The sequence below is a fragment of the Anomalospiza imberbis genome, unplaced genomic scaffold, assembly GCF_031753505.1.
Source record: "Anomalospiza imberbis isolate Cuckoo-Finch-1a 21T00152 unplaced genomic scaffold, ASM3175350v1 scaffold_80, whole genome shotgun sequence".
Taxonomy (NCBI): domain Eukaryota; kingdom Metazoa; phylum Chordata; class Aves; order Passeriformes; family Viduidae; genus Anomalospiza; species Anomalospiza imberbis.
In genome coordinates this window covers 304,314-328,165 of record NW_027100415.1, presented here as the reverse complement: position 1 = coordinate 328,165, position 23,852 = coordinate 304,314, and the positions used below count along the sequence as shown (strand labels likewise).

The 23,852-nt window shown below is 50.5% G+C and overlaps 1 long non-coding RNA gene across 1 annotated transcript in view; it reads right to left on the bottom strand.

Annotated features, from left to right (window-relative positions):
- The window catches only part of LOC137467810 (uncharacterized), a 332,764-nt gene that overhangs the window by 125,760 nt on the left and 183,152 nt on the right, over positions 1-23,852 (bottom strand). The window lies entirely within an intron of this gene.

The following is a 23,852-nucleotide window of genomic DNA, read 5'->3' as shown; positions in this document are numbered from 1 at the left end:
GAGTGACTCTTGCCAAGGAACTTTGTGGTGCTGTCACTTAATATTAAATCTGGTTTTTGCTGATCCCTTGCTGGGGATTTTTTCAGCGCTCTCAAGCCCTCGTTGGTAACAGGGTGAAGGAGCCCTGGCCCAGGCTCTGGCCCTGGGGGACACGGGGATGCTGCCGGTGGGTTCCTGTCCCCCTGTCCCACCCCCAACAGCCCCGGCCCCTGTCCCCGTGTCAGGCTCTGGGGTCGATCTCGTGGAACATCCTCTGGGGGAGGCTGCGGCGCGGGGGGCGGGAGGACCTGGGGGGACAGGGGACCCCGCAGTGCACGAGCAGCGTTGGACTTCTCTGGGGGAACTGGGAGGGGGGGCTGGGGTGGAGTGACCTCCCCAGTGACCTCACACAGCCCCTGTGACGTCACACAGCCCCTGTGATGTCACACAGCCCCCTCTGAGATGTAACAGGCCACCTGTGATTTCATACAGGTGTCCTGTGATGTCACAGCCTGCTCTTTGAGGTCTCAGTCTGCTCTGTGATATCAGAAAATCTGCCCTGTGAGGTCACAGCCCAGCCTGTGATGTCACAGACACCCTGTGATGTCATAGCCAGCTCTATGATGTCACAGCCACCTTTGTGATGTTATGCAGTCTCGTCATGTCACAGCCTGCTCTGTGATTTCTCAGTCAGCTCTGTGATGTCACAACCCACTCTGTATTGTCTCACCTTCTCTGTGACATCACACAGCTGCTCTGTGATGTCACAGAGCCCTTTTCTATGATGGCAGAGTCTTCTCTGTGGCTTCACAGCCTGTTCTGTGATGTCACACTGCCAGCCTGTAATGTCACAGCCGACTTTGTGACATCACAACCTCCTCTGTGACGTCACATCCTGCTATGTGATGTCACATAATAAACCAGTGATGTCACAGCCAACTGTATGATGTCACAACCTGGTCTGTGATGTCACACAATCACAGAATCACAGAATTGCTGGGTTGGAAGAGACCTTTAAGGTCATCAAGTCCAACCCATGCCCTAACACCACCTCAGCTAAACCATGGCACTGAGTGCCACATCCAGTCTTTTTTTAAACACATCCCAGGATGGTGACTCCGCCACCTCCCTGGACAGACAATTCCAGTACTCTATCACCCTTTCCATAAATAACTTTTTTCCTAATATCCAACCTAAATTTCCCTTGGTGCAGCTTAAGACACTGTCCTCTGGTCCTGTCAGTTGCTGTGAGGAGAGAGACCGACCCCCACCTGACTGCAACCACCTTTCAGGGAGTGTAGAGAGTGATAAGGTCACCTCTGAGTCTTCTCCAGGATAAACAACTCCAGCTCCCTCAGTCATTCCTCACAGGACTTGTGTTCCAGACCCCTTGTAACAGATAAGAGAAGTCTCTTTGTTCATCATTAAACAGGAACTCAGGCAAAGGAAGAGGTTTTTTGTGAGTAACAGGAAACCCGAGGATATGCTGACTCCTTAGTTTGATGGTACAACTAGGGTCGGGAGGTGTGTAACCATCTATGGAAAGATTGTTACAGGGTCATAAACCCCCAGCGAGGAAGAGGAGGAGAGCCTTCAACCAGACGACCACCAGAGAGCAGGCGGTGACCCCCTAGCAACTGGAGGCGCACGCGCAGAGTACTCCTGGAAAAGCCACAAACGCGGAAGAAGGGGGAGAATAAAAGACCGTGGGAAAAGGGAAGCGGTGTGAGCCTTGGCGGAGCACTGACTCCCCGGCTGCACCCAGCGCTGTTTGCTTGTCATTGCTTGCTGTAATCAATAAAATTCCTTTTATCAGTCCCTAAAGGATCAGACAAATTATTTACTTTAACTTATAACACGCGTTCCCTGCTCTTGCTGCTGCCCCATCTTCAAAGCCTCTCCCTCGGGCTCTTCCTCCCGTGCAGAGCAGCTCTCCTGGACAGGGACGGCAGATGGCACAGCTGGGAAGCAAAGGGAGCACTGAGTCACTATGGGGACGTTTTCCTTGGCAGCAGCTGCACTTCCATCAGGGAAGGGAAGATCTCAGAGCCTCCCCAGGAGGGTTAGAAAGAAAAAGCAGCTGAGCGGGCCAGGCTGTGGTGAGCGCAGCCGCGGCGGGACTGTCCCGCAGCCCCGGCAGCCCGGCACAGCCAGCACAGCTCCCGGGCCCTGCCGGCACAGCTGCCTTGCCCAAGGACAGCCCCTGTGCCGGCCGGGGCAGCTGCGCTGAGCAGCCCCAGCACGGGCAGGGCCCGCTGCTGCCCCGCCGGGCAGTGCCCACGGCCACAGCCCACGCCACCCTCAGCCCCACCCTGCCTCCCCGGCCCTGTGGCCTCACCCGGGCTCTCTCCAGCGTGGCAGCAGCAGGTCCCCGTTCCCTGCTCTTGCTGCTGGCCTTCAGCTTCTCCCTGCTGGCTCCCGTCAGTCTCCGGCTGTCCTCAAGGTCTCCACTGCAGCTGTGGCAAAAGCGGAGGCTCTGCAACTGGTTCCAAGGCCTGGCAGAGCTGCAGTCCCAGAGCCCTCTGTGCTCCCTGCCGGCCCCCTCCATCCCCTCAGCCCCGCCATGCTCTCGGCAAACCCCCAGCCCCCTTCAGTTTCTTCAGCCCCTCACAGTCCTCTCAGCCCCTCAGTCCCTTCTGACCCATCCCGTCCCCCTAGACCCGCCACCCCTCGGCCTGTGCCACTTCCCTGTCACCTCAGTGCCACCATCGCCCTCGGCTGCCCCACAGCCCTCAGCCCCAGCAGCACCTCAGGGTCACCGTCCCTTCAGCGTCACCACCCCCTCAGCCCCCTCAGTCTCACCGTCCTTCAGCAGCTCCTCAGGGGACACTGCCTGGGGCCACCGGCAGCTCCCACCGCTCCAGGGACACCCGGGGCTGGAACTGCTGCTCCGCCCGGCCCGGCCGCCAGCTCGGACCCAGCACAGGGAGAGGGGACACAGGGGGCACGGGGGAAAAGCAAGAGGTGAGGGAGGAAGCAGAGCAGGGGAAGAGGTTAAAAAGAGGCCTACACCTATACAGATATCAATCTACGTAACTAAACCCCCATATATCAATATAAATATGCCTATCTACAAATATAACTATATATATGTAAATGTAACTATACACATGTATAAATGCAACTATGGGCATCTACAACTATAACTGCACATCTAAAAATATAAATATATACACCTAAAACTAAAAATAAATTAACTAGACAAATCTCTGTCTATGTAGATAGATAAATATAAGTACATAAATCTATAAATAAAATACATATATCAATAAATATAGCTATACACATCTATAAATATAACTAGAGAGAGAGGAATTCTACCTGCCCAATGGTCACAGGCTCTCCCTCTGTCTCTTCCTAGGGCACACAGGGCAGCCCTCCTGGACACGTTGATCACACGGGATCTGGGAAGCCAAGGGAACACTGAGACAATACTGGCCCTTGTGCAAGCGTCCCTTGAGCACCAATTGTCCTTCTATCAGGGACATTAAAAGACGGCCTGAAAGGCAGACTCTCACTTTGCAATTTGAAGCCTGCTCTATAAAGAACAGGGATCCTTCCAAGTTTTCAAAACGGAACTGTGTAAAGTATTTAAGTATTCTAATAAAGTCTCAGCACCCACAGTGCAAATGGCACCCACGAGAGCTTGAAACACAGACAGTCCCAGTGACAGAGAGACCACAGTCCTCACCGAAATGGCTGAAGGCTGCTGGGGGCTGAGGTATGAACCAGACTGGGACACCCAGCTTGGTGGCACAACTCCCACAAGGTCAGGTTTAGTCCCTGCTCTCTTGCCACAGCAGAGGACTCAGTGCCCAAGCCTCTGGCGAAGCATGGAGGGCAGGGCTCGGGCAGGTTGTGCATGTGCCTTTGAACTAAAGGCACCAGGAAGCACCAACCCTGCAGACAAGAACTAAACTCTTCTCGTCTCCCTTCCTGCCAGAGGCAGGCTCAGAGCAGCCGTCTCACACCTCTCTAAACCAACGGGGGCTCTGTCCTTACCAGGCTCCTCGGGCTCTGGGGAACTGTTCTCGCAGCTCTCGGTGCCAGATGAAGTTTCCTCTGCTGCAGCCCCATTCACAGGCTCCCCTCCTGAAGACTCAGGGGCAACATTCATATTGCCCTTGAAAGAACAATAGGAAAAAAAAGAAAACTAAAGATCATTCAGTATTTTGCTGGAATCACATCAAGGATACGGTTACTCTCCTTCTCCATGTAACAGCGTTCCAAAGCTTTCAGCCCAGCCTCTTCCATTCCCCGCCAATGGGTTACCTGAGCAGAGGGAGACCTTTCAGGCAGGGATCTCCTGATCTCCCGGATCATTTGCTCGACGGCAAAGCCAAGATCCACGGGTGGCAACTGCTCTTCACCAGGTGCATTCCAGGCTGAGCCGGAGGCCGTCGATGCTGCACAACCTGCACTGCCAGGTGGAGCGCTGGGGGCTGAAGTGCCTGAGGTGGCTGCAAGAATCCAAAGACATTGGTCACACTGCACAACGTGGCTCTGGGACACAGATCTCTGTTGCTGCCTTGGATCAACCATCACAGGAAGCAGGCAGGAAAACCAGGCAGAGAATCTTTAGCCTTTCTAGGTGCCCCTTCTAAATAAGCTTGAGAATTTTGGGCCGAGAATGACAGAGCCTTGTGGAAAAATACTCCAAGCAGTCACTTTTCATGACCTTTTGGAAAAGCAAGGCTACAACTCTTTTCCTACCTCGCGGGTCGTAGGCTGGGGGCTGCTGCTCCCTGTGGAGCTGCTGGAAGCTGCAGGGCTGGATCCTGAGCACCTCCCGGTCGATCGGAGGCAGCTGCCCCCCGTAGAGCTGCTGGAAGCGGCTGCGAGGCCCCTCCCGCCCGAGCGGCAGCAGCGGCTCCCCGTAGAAACCGAAGAAGCCGCAGGGCGGGATGCGCAGCAGCTCCCGCTCGGCGGGCGGCGGCCGCTCCCCATAGAGCTCCTGGAAGCGGCTCGGCCCCTCCCGCCGGGCCGGCACCGGCCGGTCCCTGTGCAGCAGGTGGAAGCCGCAGGGCGGGCGCCGGGCGAGCAGCGGCCGCTGCCCGGGGGGCGGCTGGAAGCGGCCAGGCCGGGGGCTGCGCAGCTCCCGCCCGTCCGGCAGCGTCCGCTCCCTGTGCAGCAGCAGGAAGCCGCTGGGCGGGCGCCCGGGCGGCAGCGGCGGCCGCTCCCTGGAGAGCGGCTGGAAGCGGCTGCGCCCGTCCCGCCCGTGCGGCAGCGGCCGCGCCCCGGGGAGCTGCTGGGAGCCGCGGGGCGGGCGCCTGCGGCCCTCCCGCCCCGCCGCCGGCCGCTGCCTGTTGGCCGCGCTCCGGCGCCTGATGCGGAGCAGGAGGTCGGGGCGGTGGCGGCGAAAGCAGGGGTTGCCGTAGTGGAGCCAAGCCCCGGCATCGCCCGTCGCAGCTGAGCCAACCCGGCCCGGCACCCTGCGGAAGCCGTAGCGGTAGAGCTGGCGCACGAAGCTGCGGAACTGCGTGGCCCTGAAGGTGTGCGGGGCCGGGCCCTGGGCGTCGCCCGGGCTGAGCAGCTCCCGCTCGAAGAGGGAGCGGTGGATGAGCAGCCCCCGGGCCCGGCTGTCCCAGCGCACGGAGCGGACGCGGGGGCTGTTCGCCAGGCTCCACAGCTTGGCGGGGAAGGCGCTGGCTCTGAGCCCGGCGGGCAGCGGCAGCTCCGCCATGGCGCCGCTCGCCGGCTGTCGCCACAACGGCCCCGGCGCAACGGCCGCGTGGGGATACCATAGGGACAGAGCCAACGCGGGGATTTGGAGCCTGGGGGTGCTGGCACCAAAGTCCTGCTCTTGAGAGGGGTGCAGGGACACAGGGGCTGTCAGAGGACAATGAGAGACAGGGGACATGAGGCCACAATGGGCCAAGCAAGATCCTGCCCAGCATGGCAGCAAAGACATTTCCTCCCCGTGGCCTTGGCACTCCAGGGCACCCCAAAAAGGGCCGAGGAGTCCTGTGTGTAACCAGGAGGGATGACTGACATCACTGTGGGTCCCAGCATTCCCCAGTCCCTTGCTGGCCATTCAGTGCACACTGGGGCCGCTGGGCATGTGTGGAACATGGGGATGGGGTACACAAAATTAAAGGGGGACCCCAAAGTGGAAGGAGTGGAAGCCAAAATCGCTGGGTGGAGACCCCCAAAACGGAGGTGTGAAATCCCAAAATGCAGGGAGGAACCCACAATATTGGGGCAACGCCCCAAAAACCCACATGAAGCTGTTCTCTCCCTCCATTGTTTACCAACAAGAGTTCCATCTACCAACTCTAATTTCAGCAAATAATTCCAAGTGTTTTAGCTGAAACTCATTCTGAGCAAACTTTGTAGAAGTGATCACAGAATCACAGAATGTTCTGTGTTGGAAGGGATCCACCGAGTCCAATTCTGAAGGGAATGGCTTGCTGGCAGGGTCAGCACTAAAGACACCCACCCCAGCTTAAGGAAGAAGTGTCATTGACTGTAGGGCAAAGCAGCACAGAAGTACAAAAGGATAAGCTAAGCAATGCACCTGATTATTACTAGAAAAGATTGCCTGTAGGGATTCAGAAAGATACATCACCAGTTACCCTCACACTTGACCATTGTCCTGACACACACGTCAGCTGGGGATGCCCTGTCACACCAAGGGATTGGAGAAGCACTCCCAGTAACTGGGAATTCCTATGTGGTTCGCCCACCCTCAGGCGAGGCCGCCAACTTTGCTGTGAGAGGGCCCAGATTTTATACTGTTGAATAAACAAGCTACCACAACTTCTAGTGCGGGAACATCTGGTTTCATCCTCCTCTTGGCCAGGGCTCAGGGAGGAACTAAGGGAGTTTGCTTTGAGCCTACACCTTCAAACAAAGTCAGATAGAGATGTGATAAATGAATATGATTTGTGCCAATAATTGTAACTATATTGATAATTTTAGAAAATATTTGTTAAAAAGTAATAGGGGAAAGTGATATGTAATTAGCATCACAAAACAGCTGTTTGCAGATGCTCATAAGATCCAGGATGGAGTACAGAGATATTTTAGCACAAACGGCCTTGGGAAGGACAAAGCTGGGAAAAACTCCAAGAGTGGAATTGACATCGAGACGAATGAAAGTCCAGGCAACTTCTTCTTAGGTAAGATTGGCCTTGAAGACAATTAAGCTGCCCATATGGCCCTGGGTGCAAGGCTGGTGCCCCACAGGACATGGGTGCCACCCACGGTGGGGCACAAGGGGAAGGCTGAGGAAGCCGAGCCCAGAGACTGTGTGGGGGAAATAACAACAATTTTTTTTTTTTTTTTCTAAAAATAAGGAGTTGAAGAGCCTTGCTAGTTCTGCTGGCAGGGGGGCCTCTTGCAGGGGTGGGGAGAGTTTGAGGCCTTTCTCTTTAGGGACCACCAGGGCCACCCAGGCAAGCAGTGCCTGCCTTGGGTGGGACCAGAGGGTCTGAGGCTGGTGCTCTGGACAGATGGATCAGAGGGACCTGCCTCATCCTGGGGCTGGTCCTGCTCTGGGGACAGCGGCACAACTGGGGGATGGCTTTGACCCCTGCTGGGGGTGGCCTCCGTTGTGGCAGCTTCCTCTTCTTCCTCTGTGGGCACTTGAGGGCTGCTGGGTAGAGTCCAAGAGCTGGGTCTGGGGCTGTTAGGGCTGGAGGAGTTGGGGTTGTTTGGGCTGGAGAAGCTGGGGGAACTGTGCCTGTTGGGTCTGGAGAGGCTGGGGGAGCTGGAGAAGATGGAACTGGAGCTGCTGGAGCAGCTGCTGGCTGCTGGGCTGTCATCCTCATCTGTGGCAGCGTGGGAGTGCAGCAGACTCTGGGCCCCTGAGCTGCAGTGTCTCACAGTGATGTCGATGGTGCCCTGGACCAGTGGCACTGTGTGTTCCTCCAGGAAGCCCTGCAGACTCTGGATCATGTCCTCCTGGTCTGGCCCACACACACAGAGAACATACAGGATGGCACTCTGTGCTCCTTGCCATCCACCACTGCTCCCTTTGGATGGCCTCCATCCTCTGGTTCAGCCAAGTCCGCACAGGGTCCAGAAGTTCCCGTCGTTGACGGAAAAGTCCTGCCCAGACCTTGGGCAGGACACCGCTGACAGCTCTGGCTGGTGTCTCCTGAGGAGAAGAGGGATGGGCTGGCACAGGGCCATGGGGGCTGATCTCGTCCTGGCTGCCGGGAGCTCGCTCTGATGAGCTCGTGGCTGCTGGCAGCTGCTCAGGGGCTGTGATGACAATCTCTAGAGAGTCACCGGCATCATCAGAAAACCTGACAGTCTCTATTGCTCCTCTGCACAGTGGGATTTGTCTGTGCCCACCGCAGGATGCAGCTCCGGCAGAACTGATGGCCACAGGGCAGAGTAGAAGCCACGTCATCCCAGGTGTCCTGGCAGATGGCACAGTTGCCATCTGTCTCTGTGGCCATATTTGGCTGCTGCAGCACGTTGGGGAGGGCTGAGGATCAGGAGCTGCTCTCTGTTGCCGGTGTCACACCCTGCAGGAGAGGGGAGGAAGGAGAAGGACACCCTCCCACCTCCCTAAAGCCCTGTCACCTGCCCACGTCTGACCAGGGGACGTTTTCTGTCAGTGCTGCAGGTACGCTGTGCCCCAGCCAGGCAGGGCTGGGGAAACCCTGCTGGTTGCTCTTGGACTGGCACTGGGACCTGCCAAGAACAGGCACCACTCAGCACCAGAGAAACCTGGCTTGACCCTCCACACCTCGCAGTCAGGCTCAGTAGGAGTTCAGGCCAGAGCCAGACTGGCACCGGCTCTGCCCACGTCTGTATTTAAGCAGCGAGGGGGGACATGTCACAATCCTGCACTCGGTGATGTCACCCTCCATCAGGAGGCCATGTCCACGCCAGTGCATGTTGATAGGAGAAAGAAGAAAACTTCTGCACTTCCATATTGCTCCGCCTTGGCCACCTGTGTCATGTGTCCATGGCCGTGTCTCATCCCTGCTCCTGACACCTTGCCAAGGTTTTCTGTGAGGAGCGGAGTGGTGGGAGCTGTCAGCATGAACGGCCTGTGGCTGGATGATGTCTCCTCCTGTCACTGCCTTTCCGTGGCAGTGCTGGGATTTGGAGAACCTGGGTGCTGGTGGCCAGCCCGGGGTGAGAGTGTCCCCCTCCTTGGGACAGGGTTGTGTCCCTGCTTCAGGGAGAAGCAGGAAGGAATGTTTTGCTCCAGCCCCATCCACTCCCGCTGGCACTTGCCCACAGTGCCGGGTCCCTCTGCACTTCCCAAGTTTGTGTTTCTGGAGTTCAGTGCCTTTGTGCTCCTTTCCAGAGCCTCAGGAAGGACTTGGAGTTGCTGTCCCAGCAGAGTGGGGTACAAGGGCCAGAGGAACCCTGTCGTGACTCTGGAGAGCCCAGGACCCATCACCGCGTGGGCCATGCTGTGCCATCATCCCTTCCTGCCTCTGGCTGTTGTCATCCCTGAGAGTCATCAGCCCAAGCAGTTCTTTCTTCACTTGGAACTAACTGCTCCTGGTTTGAGGCTTGGCTGCTGTGAGGCAAGGATGCTGTGTGCAACCACCATGTGGCTCTGCCTCAGGGTGCAGAGATCTCTCTTCAAACCTGTGCAAATGGAGGATGTCCATTGCCATACTTTGGTGCTTAACAATACACAAGGAAAAAGACGGAAGTTTGTTCATCAGGACTTCTTTGTTTTGTTATGGGGAGGGTGTTTCTCCTTGCTTGAGAAAGTGCCTCTTAAAATATGCAGTTATATTCCATTTCATTTGGAATTGGACTTTTAATGGTCTAAATGTGCAGGCAGCAGCTGGAATTTCAGAGCACCAAAATATTCCCTTTTTCCTGGGGTAACTAATGCGCCCCAGGAGGTGCATTTCATGCTTTAAGAGGAGTCTTGGCCAAGGTGCTGGTTTGATCTTGAGTTCCTTGCGCATCTGTGGCCCAGAATATCCCCCCATTAACTTGCTGCCATGATCCCATTTCATTTCTTTTTCTCTCCTGTCCCGTGGGCCCTGAAATGATGAAATGACAGAAAGGGTGGGGATGGAAGGGACCTTTAGAGATCATCTAGTCCAAGCCCCCCGCTATGCTCGGGGCCACTCTTCACTAGACCTCTCTCCTCAGACCCTCATCCAACCTGACCCTGAACACTCCCAATGAGGGCACATCCACAACAGCCATGGGCATCCTGTTCCTGTCTTTCCCTCGAGCAGAGGGGCAGAACTCCCTCCCTTGACCTGTTGGACATCCCTCTTTAGACACAGCCACAGAGGGCTTTCAGGGCTGCAAGCACACAGCTCATAGCCAATGTTTCCTTCTCAAGGATCTCCCAGTCCTTCCCCACAGGGCTGCTCTCAATCCATGCATCACCCCTGCTGTTCTGCTAAGTTCTGGAATATGCCTTTCTAAAGAGGAGGCATTTCACACACTGGGAAAAAAGTTGTAGGTCTAAGGAAAGGAGGCTGAGCCAAGTGGTGGCATTGAAATACAGGTGGGGTAGACATTCCTCTTTGATGAGAGGAATGGTTTGCAGGTTTGGGGTGCAAAATGTAACATTTGGGGAAGGAGAAAAAGGCACAGAAATTCAGGCTTTCAGCAGCTGAGAGGTGGCAGTATTAGAACACGCAGCAGCTGGTGAAAGCCATCTCTCTCCTTCAGGTTCCTGCTGTGTGGGAAGGTGCTGGGAGTTGTGGTGGCTGCACTCACCCTTTGCTGGGAGGATGATCTGTACCAGGGGAGAGCAGAAAGCTGCCATGGTGAGCAGAACATGCTCAGAGCATTACAGTTCAGAGAATGATACTGATCCTGAAGTGCAAAAAGCTTGAAAGCATCTCATTCTGTGCAGCACTGTTGTACAAAGTTTCTCTTCTAGAACATGCCCCTTTTCGTATTCTGCAGATGAATTATCTGTTTTTATTGAATACATGGGGTTTTTTCTTACGGTTTTTGGGAGAGCTCTCAAGTTTATTTTTACTTGCAATTTACATCCAGCATTTATACAAGTTTTTTAAATTGTTCCTTTGTAAATACTTGGGGAACAAATACCCAACCATTTTTTATTCCTTTGGGATATTGTGATTAGTATTCTTAGAAAGAAAACTTGCTGAACAAGTGTGATAACACAGAGAGCGGAAAAACAGAGATTAAAAGGAATGAAGATTTTAAAATTGCGCTGTGCAGAAGAGACCCACAGACAGCCACTGTAAACACAGCTGAGAGATTCAGCTTGGAGTAGAGTGGAACTCATTCACTGAAGATCTCTGGTGCACAGGAATGCAAAGACTGAGGAGAAAAGGAGAAAGTCATTCAGTCATTTAGACTCCTGGAAGCATTGTCTAGAGATCTAAAAAGCTATTACATTACAAACCTAAAACATCCCCAAATGGATTGATAAGTGTGATGTGCACATCTCTGCTGTTTTCAGAGTCAATGAAAGTGACAATTAGGAATGGGAACCCAGATGTTTATCTCCATTACTCTAACAACACCTTAACAAGGCACTTTAGGAGCTGAGCACTAACATTCTCACCCTGCTGTATTTCCTTTACATTTGAATTCCGGCTGGTAGAAGAAGAGATCTGGCTCTTATTGCTCCCCAAGTTAGCTGTTGCACTTTCAGGTTAGGAGTACGTGTAAAATTCAGCTAATCACTCTCTCTATCCATGAATATTCCACTACTGAACTGACATACAGAAACATCCTTTTTCTCTTTGTACCTTCCTAAGTGGTGCCCTAATTAACAGGAGATTTGTGTAACTCACACAGGGAATCACCAAAATTGCTGAAATTGACTCTCAATTTCATTAAAAAGGCTTCTGAGAAAAGGCTTGACAGGATCACTAAACAAACGGAAACTTGGAAGAGAAACATGCATTTTAGCACTGATCAAGAGAAAATAGGAATAAATCCTGTCAAAATTCCAAGTAGAAGATAAGGAGAAAGACAGGAAGCACAGGGAGTAAAAGGCAGGGCTTTAGAGAGGTGGCATCCACAACTTCTTTGGGCAACCTCCAGCAGTGCCTCACCACCCCCTGAGTGAAGAATTTCTTCCCAACATCTAATATAAGCCTGCCCTCTTTCAGTTTAAAGCCATTGCCTCTTGTCCTGTCAATGTATGCTCATATAAAAAGTTCCTCTCCCTCAGTTTTCTAAGCCCCCTTCAGCTACTGGAAGGCTGCAATGAAGGCTCCCCTGAGTCTTCTCATCTCCATGCTGAACAGGCACAGCTCTCTCAGCCTGTTCTTGTAGCAGAGGTGCTCATTTTTTCTCATCATCTTTATAGGCTCCTCTGGACTCCCTCCAACAGGTCCGTGTGTCTTTCTTGTGCTGAGGACCCCGGAGCTGGATGCAGCACTGCAGCTGGGGTCTCGCAAGCGCAGAGCAGAGGGGCAGAATCCCCTCTCTCAGCCTGCTGCCCACGCTGCTTTGGATGCAGCCCAGGATGCAGTTGGCTTTCTGGGCTCCCAGCGCGCACTGCTGGGTCAGGTCCAGCCTCTCATCCACCAGAATCCACAAGTCCTTCTCTGTTCCAGTGTTCTCAGTGATTTCCTCTCCCAGCCTGTGCCCTTGTAGGAGGTAGTTCCGACTGAACCATGGTTTCCAACTCCTCCTGCTTGTTACCGATACATATAGCTACAGGTAGAATATACAGGCAGAAGTACCATTCCAACAGGAAAAGGATTTACCACTTTTCCTCACCCACAGGACATTTTAATGCTCATAAAGCAGTCTCAGTTTTTTACAAAGACAGTCTCCTTTGAAGCCTGATGCATTCCTAGGCTGGTGAGAGGAACACTCCATCCTGGACTGATTCTGGTGAGGACAGGTAATTCTCTTCAGAGCAGCTCACATGTTGCTATGTTTTGCATTTTGAAGCAAAAGCCTTGTCAGTGACACAGCACTGTTTTAGCTGCTGCTGAGCAGTACTTACACAGCACCAAGACCTTCTGTGACTCATGCTGCCCACCAGCAGGTAGGCTGAGGATGCCCAGGAAGCTGGGATGCCACACAGCCAGGACAACTGATCCCGCTGGCCCAAGGGGTGTTACATACCCTACAGTGCTGTGCTCAGCAATAACAGCTGCTGGAAAGGAGGACTGGGAGGATGTTCAGAGCTGCAGCCTTTATTAAATAACAATAAGGCGTGATGAAGCCCTGCCTTCCTGGAGATGGCTCAACTCCTACCTGCCCCAGGAAGTAACCAATTAATTAATTTCTTGTTTGGCTTGTATGTACATCTTTGCTTTAGCTGTTAAACTCCCTTTATTTCATCTCATCTGTTTTTGCACTTTGTCCCTTCTGGTTCTTTCCCCTTTCCCTCAGTGGGGGAGCGAGCAAACAGTTCAGCTGTGTGCAGCTGCCTAAAACAGGTAACTCACACCTCCACCTCCCCACCAGCTCTCTTGTCCTCTTTCACTTTACCCTATTACCTGTGTTTTCAGTGTCAAAACTTGGTCTGCCAGCTGCTCCTTTCCCTCTTTCAGCAGCTTATGGATCTGGTTGGACTTGATACGTTCTGACATCAGTTTGAAGTTGGCATCATCCTTCTCCCGCAGCTGCTGCATCAGGCGGATGTCCTGCTCTTGTGTGTCTTCAAAGGCTTGGCCTGTGACATCCATTTCTGACAGCAGGGCCTCTTCCTCCTGCAAAAGACTCACAGGCTCTGGCCAAACTGTGCCCTGGACCCCTGTCGTGGTTTGACATGGAAGTGAATTTTTTTTCAGGAAGTTGGGTCAAACCAATCAGTGGTCAGGTTTAGATATTAGCACCTGGAGTGACCACTGAAAGGCATAGGCACGCCTCTGAGAACACAGAGGGTTAAAAGCAACAACTCCCAAGAGCTCACTCTCTTTGGTTCCAGTCAGAGTGCAGTGCAGACCTCCCCTGCCCAGCCATGCGCTGGGTGGGGGAAGGGAAGCCATGCGGCCTGGTCGAAGTAAACCAAAAGAGCTAAAGAACTGGAACCGAGCCAGCTCCTGTGGACAGGTCCAAAAATTCTACATGTGGACAGCTTCCAACTAACAGGCTGCCAAGCTCCTTAAACTCCCTTTGACCACTTCAACATTGACAAGGTAGAGCAGTTCTGCTCTACAATAACAAGAATCTGAATTCCAAAAAAGTACGTGTCAATTCATTGGCTTGCCTCTACCCTGCTGAGGTGGTCCTGCTCTCTCATTGGATTGAGCCTTTTTTAGCAGATGGTATGTACCACTTCCATGCAAACACATTCACTAGATGAACTGAGGAGGTAATAATTCTTAAAAAGAAATTGTAATCTCTTCCCCTAATGGCTGATAAAGGCAATTCTCCTCTGTGCACTTCACCGAGGCCACATGTTTAACTGTTTATTTAATGTTTAATTGTTATTTAAAATTTCCCACCATGGCCTGCCTGCGATATCCTGGAGCTGAGGGTGGAGGGGGTTATTTTATTGGTGGTTCTTTTGCTTGCTCAGTTTTCTTCCCCTTTGGTAAACAAGCACTAAACTCCCATCTCTGGCCCATACAGATATAAATTCCTTCTCTCTTCCTGGACGTAACCTGAAGGCAGCTCATTCAGTTGCCCCAGCCAAAAGAGAACTCATCAGGAATTTCTCACCTGCTTAGCCATGGCAAGTTTCTTCTGTAAATATTCAATCTGTTCCTCCACTGCTCGGATCTTGCAGAGGGCATCCTCATCAGCCACCTTCTTACTCTCCTTTTTTTCCTTGTCTTCCAATTCTTTCACCCTCTGCCTCAGTTCTTCAAGCTACAAGAACCAACCAAAAATGACACTAAACACAAGGATATGCCCTGAGCATTGTTAAGAGCCTGCTTTCTCCAAAATTCTCTGAAACACTCAGGACTGCCTTCAAAGCACGGCAAAAAACCCCAGGCTGTTTTGACAAGAGTATTACAGGCAGATGTACCATTGAGGTGGGCTGTAAGCCCAAGATCTTGACTTCCACACCTTTGAAAATATCACATCATCTTTTACCAGAGTAGGAACATCAGTCTCCTGCAATTGTACATGTATGGGTATGTGCTCAGAGAGCATCTGCTCCTTTAAGGGCATCTGGTCAAAGACCTTCTTCCATACAAGAAAGAAATAATAGGAAAAGGAGGAGGTAAAATAAAACATACAGAGATACAAACTTGGCAGACAAATGGTAAGGGAGGCAGTGATGAGAACGAAACTCGGTCAGTCCCACTAACTGATGAGAGCACATGGGAGTGTGAAAATGTTTATTCCATCAAGGTTATCTGAGTGTGCGAGAAGGAGAAAACCCAAACCAAAATATACAGACACACAAACCTAACAAAACAAGCACAGAGACACAGAGAGGAAGCAAACCTCTCCAGTCACAACAGCTTCCAGGAAACTACAGGAACAACATCCAGGAAGATCAGCTTAGACTTTGCAATTGATGACACTGTAAAGCAGGAATGGCTCCTGAAGTGGGACAGCTGTGGGAATCAAGAGCCGCTCAAATCCAGGAGCAATGTGCAGGGAAATGGAGACCAAGGATGAACAAATTGGGGTTAGACAGAGAAGGGCATAAAAGGAACCAATCCTATGGAAAATATGGGCAGTCAGTACACATTTGTCGGGCTCGGCCTTGCCCATGATCATCACAGCCTGTCCTGTCCTATTTTCTTGTATCTTTTCATTACACATTTTCTGAAGTATCGCCGTGCAATCTAACTCTTTACCCCACGTATGTGTGCTGCACAGAGGAAGTGCTGCCTATAGGTGAGACCTGCTTGTGAAGAAGGCAAGAGGGGCTTGGAACCACAGGGATCCCAAACAGAGAGACATGCTGGAACTCCAGGGATCTGCAAATGGGTCTGTGCTTATGAACCTAGAGATTGTTGTGTGTGTGTGCCTGCACCAGCAACTAGTCCCTGTTTTATCTCCAGACCATTCCAGTCTCCAAGTGACAAAGCTGAGAAGACAAACAGAGGAGAGAAACAACACAGTTCTGCTGCAGAGTAGCTGAAAAGAAGTTTAAGTAACACATTAAAAAGAAAAGAGGAAGAGAAATTAGGAATACCTCAGCTTTTGCTTTCTTCTCAGCTGCCATGAGCCAGGAGTCTTCCTTACTCTCTTCTCCCTTGTCTTCCCAGATCCATGCTTCCATGCTCCCTTTCCATGGAGCAACTACACAGCCACAAAGAAAAAGCATTCATTTAGTCAAAGGAAGCAGCAGAGTGCAGAGCTCCACAGAAAATTTTACTGCATCCTGCACAGCTGATCAGAAAGGTTGATACTCCTGGCAAAAGTGACAGCATTCCCCCCTCTCCTAAGCACTTTCCCCTCTTTTCTGGCATTTCCTGCTGTGTTCCCTTGCTCAGGTCAGACTGGGCCTCTCTCAGTTTGCGCTTGTATCTCAGCACCTCTCCCTTCAGCTGGTGGTTGTGATTCTGGAGGCTGCTGATGAGGTGACGCATCTCCCAATTAATGGGGCCTGCAAAAACAGAAACACCTCGGTAACAAACCACACTTCTGTCAACCTTCTTGCATGGAGATGGAGAACAAGCTAAGTGACAATGACAAATAAAACAAGATTATCACCATTCTGCTACGGAACAGAGCAACACAAAACACTTGCAGAAAAAAAGTCATACCAGTTTCATATACAACCACAAATCCTTGCAAATTCACAATCCTAAGCTCCCACTTAGCATTCTTTTTATGCCCATGATCCTAAGGGAAACACGTCGTGTTACAAAAGAAATCGGATTTAAACGCCACTTCAGAACTAATTTATTTCCTCTGATGAAATTTAAGAATTACTGCTTTGCTATCTAGATTGTCCTTACAGACTTGGAAATGAATCGTCCCGCCCCAAGAAATTTTTAATAATTCAAAATATCCTACCATAAACCAAATTGTTAGCAAAATGGATCTATTATGCAGCATCTAGAAAGAAGTGGAGCTGGCCTCCCAATAAAACAGGTGAAGAGCTTTGTTTTGAGGTGAAGAGACCTGAACAAGTATTTAACAGCAACAAAGAATCAACCCAAGTGCTCTTGTGCACTGTAGCCCCTAATGAGCATTGGTGGATAGGTGGTTGTTTTCAGGCACAGCAGAACAACACCATACCTGCTTGCTCATTGGCAGCAAGTGTCTGTTCAAACTCGATCCTCAACATCTCATATTCTTTGCGGACTTGTGCCAGGGTGTCCTCCAGCTGAATCAGCTCAGTGTGTAGCTTCTTGTGAAGGCTGACCTCATCCCTCTGAGGAACAAAAAGGAAACAGAACTCGGTGCTTTGAACCTGGAGCATCTCTAACCTCATCAATATCAGGTACCACAAGAGCCTGGATTATTGCCAGAAACGTCAATTCCCTGAGCGTTTGCAGAGGCACGCAGACCCAGCAGTGATGGTGCTGGCATGACAGAGCTCCCAGGCTGAGGGAGCAGAGCTGTTACCTCCATCAGCTCCACCTGGCGCTGGTGCGCGCTGCGGGTGCCACGGAGCAGCGTGCGGGCCTCGTCAAGGTGTGCCTTCAGCTGGAGACTCTCGTTATGCAAAACAGAAAACTGGGACTGCATGCAGCAATATTCCGGGGTCTCCTTCGCAGCCTCTTCCACTGCCCATCACAGCTCAACCTGGTCGGGACACAAGAAAATGCCACAAAAAGAGAAATTATCCCCTTGCCTTTGGTTTCTGTCTCTCAAGACAGGAGAACAGTGAATCAAGCTGCCACAAGCAAAGACAAAAGTAGAACTTGAATAGCATTGCTGTGAAGTAGGTCCAAGTGATAGGATTCAGTACCAATTTTAAAAAATCTCTGTGCTCTCTGCATGCATTAGGCTGCTTCTCTTGCACAACCACATGACAGAAGTTTTTGACTCTTGGGTCCTGAAATAGTTTCTTTCAAAGATGTGACCTTGGAAAACATAATAAAGCATAATCGTCCAGATCAATAAAGATGGACACATTGAAAAGTATGAGAGAACAGATAAAATGCACATGCAAGTAGGCATTATGTTAGCATTCTGCCAGTAAACCATAATGACTGACAGAGAGAGAAATGAATAAAAACCCAGAGAACTGAACTAGAAAAAAAAGTTAGCAAATGATTGTGACTAGCAGCAGTGAAACAGACACATATATACATGCATTCAGCTTAAAATTAATTAGGGAGGGAAAAAAAAAAGCTGTAAGCTAAAGACCACTTCTCTCAAAACAAACTCATGTGGATAAACAGAATTCAGAGGTGCCTCAAGACAGTTCCCAGCATCAGATCTCTGGATTTAGGTTATCAAGACAGACATTTCGTATAACTGGCACTGACCACTAAGATGAAATTTGGATTATTCTCTCCATGAGAATAATCCATGAGCCACAGCTCATGGATTATCTACCACAGAGCCACAGCTTCTTGTGTTACCACCTTTAAATCATCACAAACTCATAGGCTGTTTCCTATCTAGCCATCCCCCACAGTGGGAAAGACAGAAATTCAATGACTCTTTCAAGAGCCTCTCTCCCCACACAAGTTCCCTGATTGTTTCTGTTCTCTGGTTCCACTTGCACAGGACGTGGGGAAGGTGGAGGAGGGATCACTACTTGTAAAGAGGTGAAAACAGTTTGAACCAGACATGGTTAAAATGGACTAAAAGAGCAGAACGGGAACGGGCAGGAAACCAGTACAGTTTCCCACGGCGGCCACACGCTGTCACCAACGCGCTGAGCTGCAAGCGGAGCCACAGACCCGCTGAGTTGTACCTGGAGCAAAGTGTAACACTGCGAAAGAGCAGGCTCGGAACTGCTGATGAGGTTTTCTGCAGACACATCACTGCAAAGCTGAGGGCAGCCCATCCCACAGAACACCTTCACCCTCACACGGCTACAGATGTCTCACCTTGAGCTTTTCATTCTGTGTTGTTACTTCCTCAAGATCCTGACGTAGTTCCTCCAGTTTATTAAGCCGATTCCCAGCAAGCTCTTTATTCTCTTCCAGCTCTGCATTCATCTCCTCAAACTGTTGGGATAAACTGCTTGTAAATCCTACTGTTAATGTGTCTCCTGAGAATGCTACTGAACTATCTGTTCATGCAGTAACAGCAATTACAGACTGAGCAGTCAGGTCACTTGACCAAGCCAGTCTAATTCCACCAGATGTTTTTTAAGTAGAAAACTCATACACAGACAAAATGGCTTACCCAGAGTCACCCAGCTTTGTGGCACAGGATCTAAAAATGATCTAAAATAAGTATCTAAATTCTGTTCAAATTGTGGCCCTTGTTCTCCTTGACTGTATTCTCGCCCTTGCCCACAGCCAAGCTCCTGACCTCACCTTGCAGGCATTGATGGTGGTTGTTCCCCCATAGAGGCTGCTGCTCCCAGCTCCATACACCTTGTAGCCTATGGAATTTACCTGCAAAAAGTGCAAGAGATTTCCTCAAGACCCAGTGAAATACCGACAAGAGTGATGGAGCAGATCCAAGACCAAAGAAGGTACACAGCAGGGTCTCAGCTCTCCCAGCAAAGTCCCAGAGAGGATGTCACATGCCCACCCAACACCACCCCCCTTCCCAGCTTTCCTGGCCAGCGCTTACTCGTTCCAGGACGTCGGCCAGGTGGAGGTTGAGCCTCTGGCATTGACAGTCAAACTAGTGGTTATGAACTGAACCTTCCAGTTCCTACCTGCTTGAATGGAGCAGTTCTGCTGAAAGCAACAAGGCCATTGCCTTTTGTAGATGAAGCTGGCACACTGCTTTGCCAAATCTCAGCATTCCACAGGCATCTCAGCTTGGCAGTGCCCTTCATCCTATGCAAAACAGTATAAAGATTTTTTCTAAGTGAGTTATTGAAAAAACACATACGGGGATCCTGTGAGGTATCTTTTAAGAGAAACATTAAATTACAGCTCAAATTTAAAAAGACAACTGTCATGGAACCATTTTCCTTCTCTTAGCAGCAGCACTGACGTTACCTGAAATTCCAAACTCAAGTTAGCTTGGTGGTAGAATGTTTACAGATTCCAAGTATGCGCGTGTGTTTTACAGGCTTTTGGAAAGCTGGGAGGAAAGCTGAGAGGGAGTGAGGTTTAGGTTAACTTGCAGGAAAAAACGTTCCCTCCTCAAAGCTCAATTGCTCACTTGTTGGAGGTGGTGAATTTGCCTGAGGAGGTAGAAATAAGAGCAGTTAAGGGACATCAGGCAGGGTTTTCAGAAGAGACAACAGGTAATCAACTGCTCAATGGAGATGTTCAGAAGGCAGGCTTCTGCCAGAGGTCTCTGGGATCCTCCCTTTGCTCCAGGTGACTCAGCTGTTGCCGGGGGGGAGGGGGGAGGTGGTGGTGCTGGTGCTGTCTTTTCCACCAGAGGGGCGGGAGATTATTAAAGGTAGTGAGGCACAAGAAAGAAGGAGAACTGATTAACAAAGGGCAGTAAACAGCGGATGCCAGGAGCTTTGACCCTGGCAAAGGGTGTTGGGACAGCTCCACGGGGTGAGTCATTGGGACTTTTGAGGATTGGCAGAGACATTCTTCAAGATGTACTGCCATGGGTCTTTTTGTTTTAGAAAAACGAGCTAATGAGGGGTGCCTGGCTAAAATTAATAGCCTGACTACAAATGAGATTGCAAAGCAGGGAAATTACCTTGGGCTCTCTGTCCTTGCCCGGGATGTTGGGTGTATTTTACTGAGATGCCCTGGGCAAGAGGGCTTAGATATCCTCTGGTAGAGGTACGCTGGCTGGCAGGGTGGCCAGAGGAGTTTCTAGCAGCCTCAGCAACTATTGGGTCAGTGTGAGAAACGAGGCTCACCCTTTAAAATTTTTAAAAGGTGTAACAAGGGATAAAGCAAAAGTAACAGCACTGGGTGCATAGCCACATGTGTCGCTGCTGAGGCAGGGATGGAAATGAAGAGACTCCATCTTCAGAAGGCAAAGAATAATCTTTATTAACAAGTAGCATTCCTCCTTTATAACCAGCATCGCTAAGGTGAAATATGATTGGTCTCAAAGTGAAAACCTTTCACACCATTGGTGCACTCTGACTAGCCCACTGTGGTAGAACATATCTATAAACAACATGAACAGAAAGAGAGGTAATCATTGTTTTCATTCCTTCTCCTAACTTTCCCAGGCTAGGCCTGGGAGAATTCTCTCTCTTTTCTCTCTGACTGAACTGAGAATATCCACACACATGCACACGGGTAACAATAACAACTCTTTATACTTTTTCATTGCATTAGTCAAATACATATTCATGAAAATTATGCATATTTAAACATTCCTTTGAGTATACATGTTCCAGGGAATTCTTTATCTTAGTTCAACCCCTGACCTCACCTTCTTATACTACATGCCACAATGCAGATGTGATTTTGAGAGTCTTGTCTTTTATTTCCTCACGAGGCCCCCTGGTCTGTGGTTAGAATTACTGCTAGCCGAAGGGTCAGGGGTAGATTCCTCCTTGCTCTTTTGGTGTTACTTGCTTGGTTCTTTTACAAATTATCTTATCATACAGATGTTCTAGCCATTTTTAGAAGTACTTCCAACCCACATTAGCTATTTCACTACTTGTCAGGTAGTTACAACAATAAAGGCCTTAGTTCTTATTTCACAGCTACAATTACTTCTGCAGAAGTTAATGTTATAATACACATTCCATAGCCTCTATTTTTATATTTTGTGAAAGCCTAAACTATAATATATATATATCACACTAAGATATACAGTCTACACAGGAATTAGGGTATTAACCATAAAAGGCTGACAAATTATACTGTATCAAAAGCAGTTAAAAAGAGATTACAAACTGTACTATATCAAAATAATTTACTAAAGCAAATAATAGCGAAAGCCAATAATTACATAAATAATTCATAACAATCAGTTACCAAATGGTTTCTGAATATGGGATTGTGAAGGCAGTGGACTTGGATGGGGGAACTTGTTTTACAGGGGGATCCTTCAAGGGATTATGGCTGCTTTGAGATTTCAGTGGGACCTCCAGACCCCCTGGCACCCTGAGAATTCAGGTCAAGTAAAAAGGGTGAATGGAGGAATAAACACCCTTTGAAGCTGGTGACAGAAACTAAGATGCCATGGGTACAGCTTTTGCTTTGGCAAGAATGGCAGCCAAAGCCATGGAAATATCCAGTTATTCCCCTTTGAATTGTTTGAGATTCTTACCTTCTTCATTTTCAAGGTGGCAGAGAGGAGAAGATCTATATTTAAACCAGTATGTGGCCAGTATGCCGTGTCTTGTGAAATCTCTTTGACAGGAAGCCCAGTTAGCACAGACGCTGCCTTTGGACTTTGCTGTTCATAACATCCAACCAGGATTTCAGAGAGAGCAGCCAGAAGACCTGGACACGGATGGACCCATCACACTCGAGTCAAGGTCTTGAAAGCCCCAAAGACTTGGACATCTCAGCTGGAACAAAAGCATGGGAGACCTTGGCTATCAGCAGCAATCAACAAGGACTTCCAGTGATTAATGGGTTAATATGAACTGTAATTATCTACTTTATTCTCTGTATCTACTTGCCATATCTGGTGCAGGGACCAGACATGGAAAAGTCGACAGGGGGTGTTTCAAAAGGTCCATGTTGTGAAAAAGGGTTAATAATAGCTAGGGTTTGTGAAGACCAATTGAGAAGTAAGAGGAGGGATTGAGAGGAAAGATGTGTGCTAACATCCTTACAAATAACTGAATGGTTGATATTGATTACAAATAATTGAATGGTAGAGACATTAATGGGCACTTCAAGTTGTACTAAGCTAATTATGTTGATAACTGTTAAACCCTTGTTGTACCCCCACTGTTAATTCCCTTACATACACCCTGATTGTACCCCCCCTTACCTGTACCCTTATTGAGTCCTTCGGGTATCGCCTCTTCTGCTCCCCGAAATGGTGGCCGGAAACATTCCCGGGAATATGCAAATTAAGAAAAGCCCAAGAAAATCCAACAAAAGACCCTAGAAACGACGAGCCAACCCAAAATTTGAAGAACTAAGTGACTGGACCTACTGGTGGGAAGTCCCTCTACTCCACCAACAAGGTTTTAAAGGTCACCATCACCTAAGTAGGACTGGACTAGAGTGAGGACCCTAGCCAATGAGCCAGAAAGCATTCTCCTAGGCACGCCCATGAGGACAGAAGCCCCAGCTCTGCTGTGAAGCAAAACTGATCACCTCCTCCTCTGCGTCGCCAAAGGGAGCAGCGGCGGTGTGCGCGACCCCTCAGGCCCCCACCCAGAGCTGATCACTGAATAAAGGCATTAAAAAGGAGCTGGTCTCCTGGCCCATTTATTACAATCTCAACCCGACCGATTCTGTGATTCAGCTTCCCACACACACCGGCTGCTCCCACACCTCCTCCGCTCTCCCACATCCCACAGGGGTCCTGCCCCTGTCCCCGGCGTCTTCCCACAGCGCCAGGTGGACACGCCGTGGGCCCATCCCTCCCTCCGCAGGTGTGCGCTGCCTCCAGCCCCCAGCGACACCTCCGTCCTCCACACGGCCACCTCCCGGCTCTCCCCGGCCCCAGGCTGCCCCACCACCCCAGCCCCAAGACCCACCACCACCCCGTCCGGCTGCCCTTCCACCCTCAGCCGTCAGCGGGGGCAAAGCCGGCACCGGCACTCCCACCAAAGAGGGCAGAGCTGCCCTCACCCACACACGGCCCCAGCACAGCAGCCGCCTCCCTGTCTGCCGCTGGAGCCGTGTCTTGGCCGGACGGGGCAGGAAGGGCGTCGGAGATGCTGAATGTGGGCAAAACATCCTGTGCCAGACAGGCTGTGGGAGCAGGGCCAGGGCAGTGATTGCTCCCCTGCATTCGGCACTGGAGAGACCACACCTTGAGTGCTGTGTTCAGTTCTGGGCCCCTCAATTCAGGAAGGACACTGAGGGGCTGGAGTGTATCCAAAAGAATGTCTTCAAGTCTCTTCATCATTTCCCCTTCTCCCA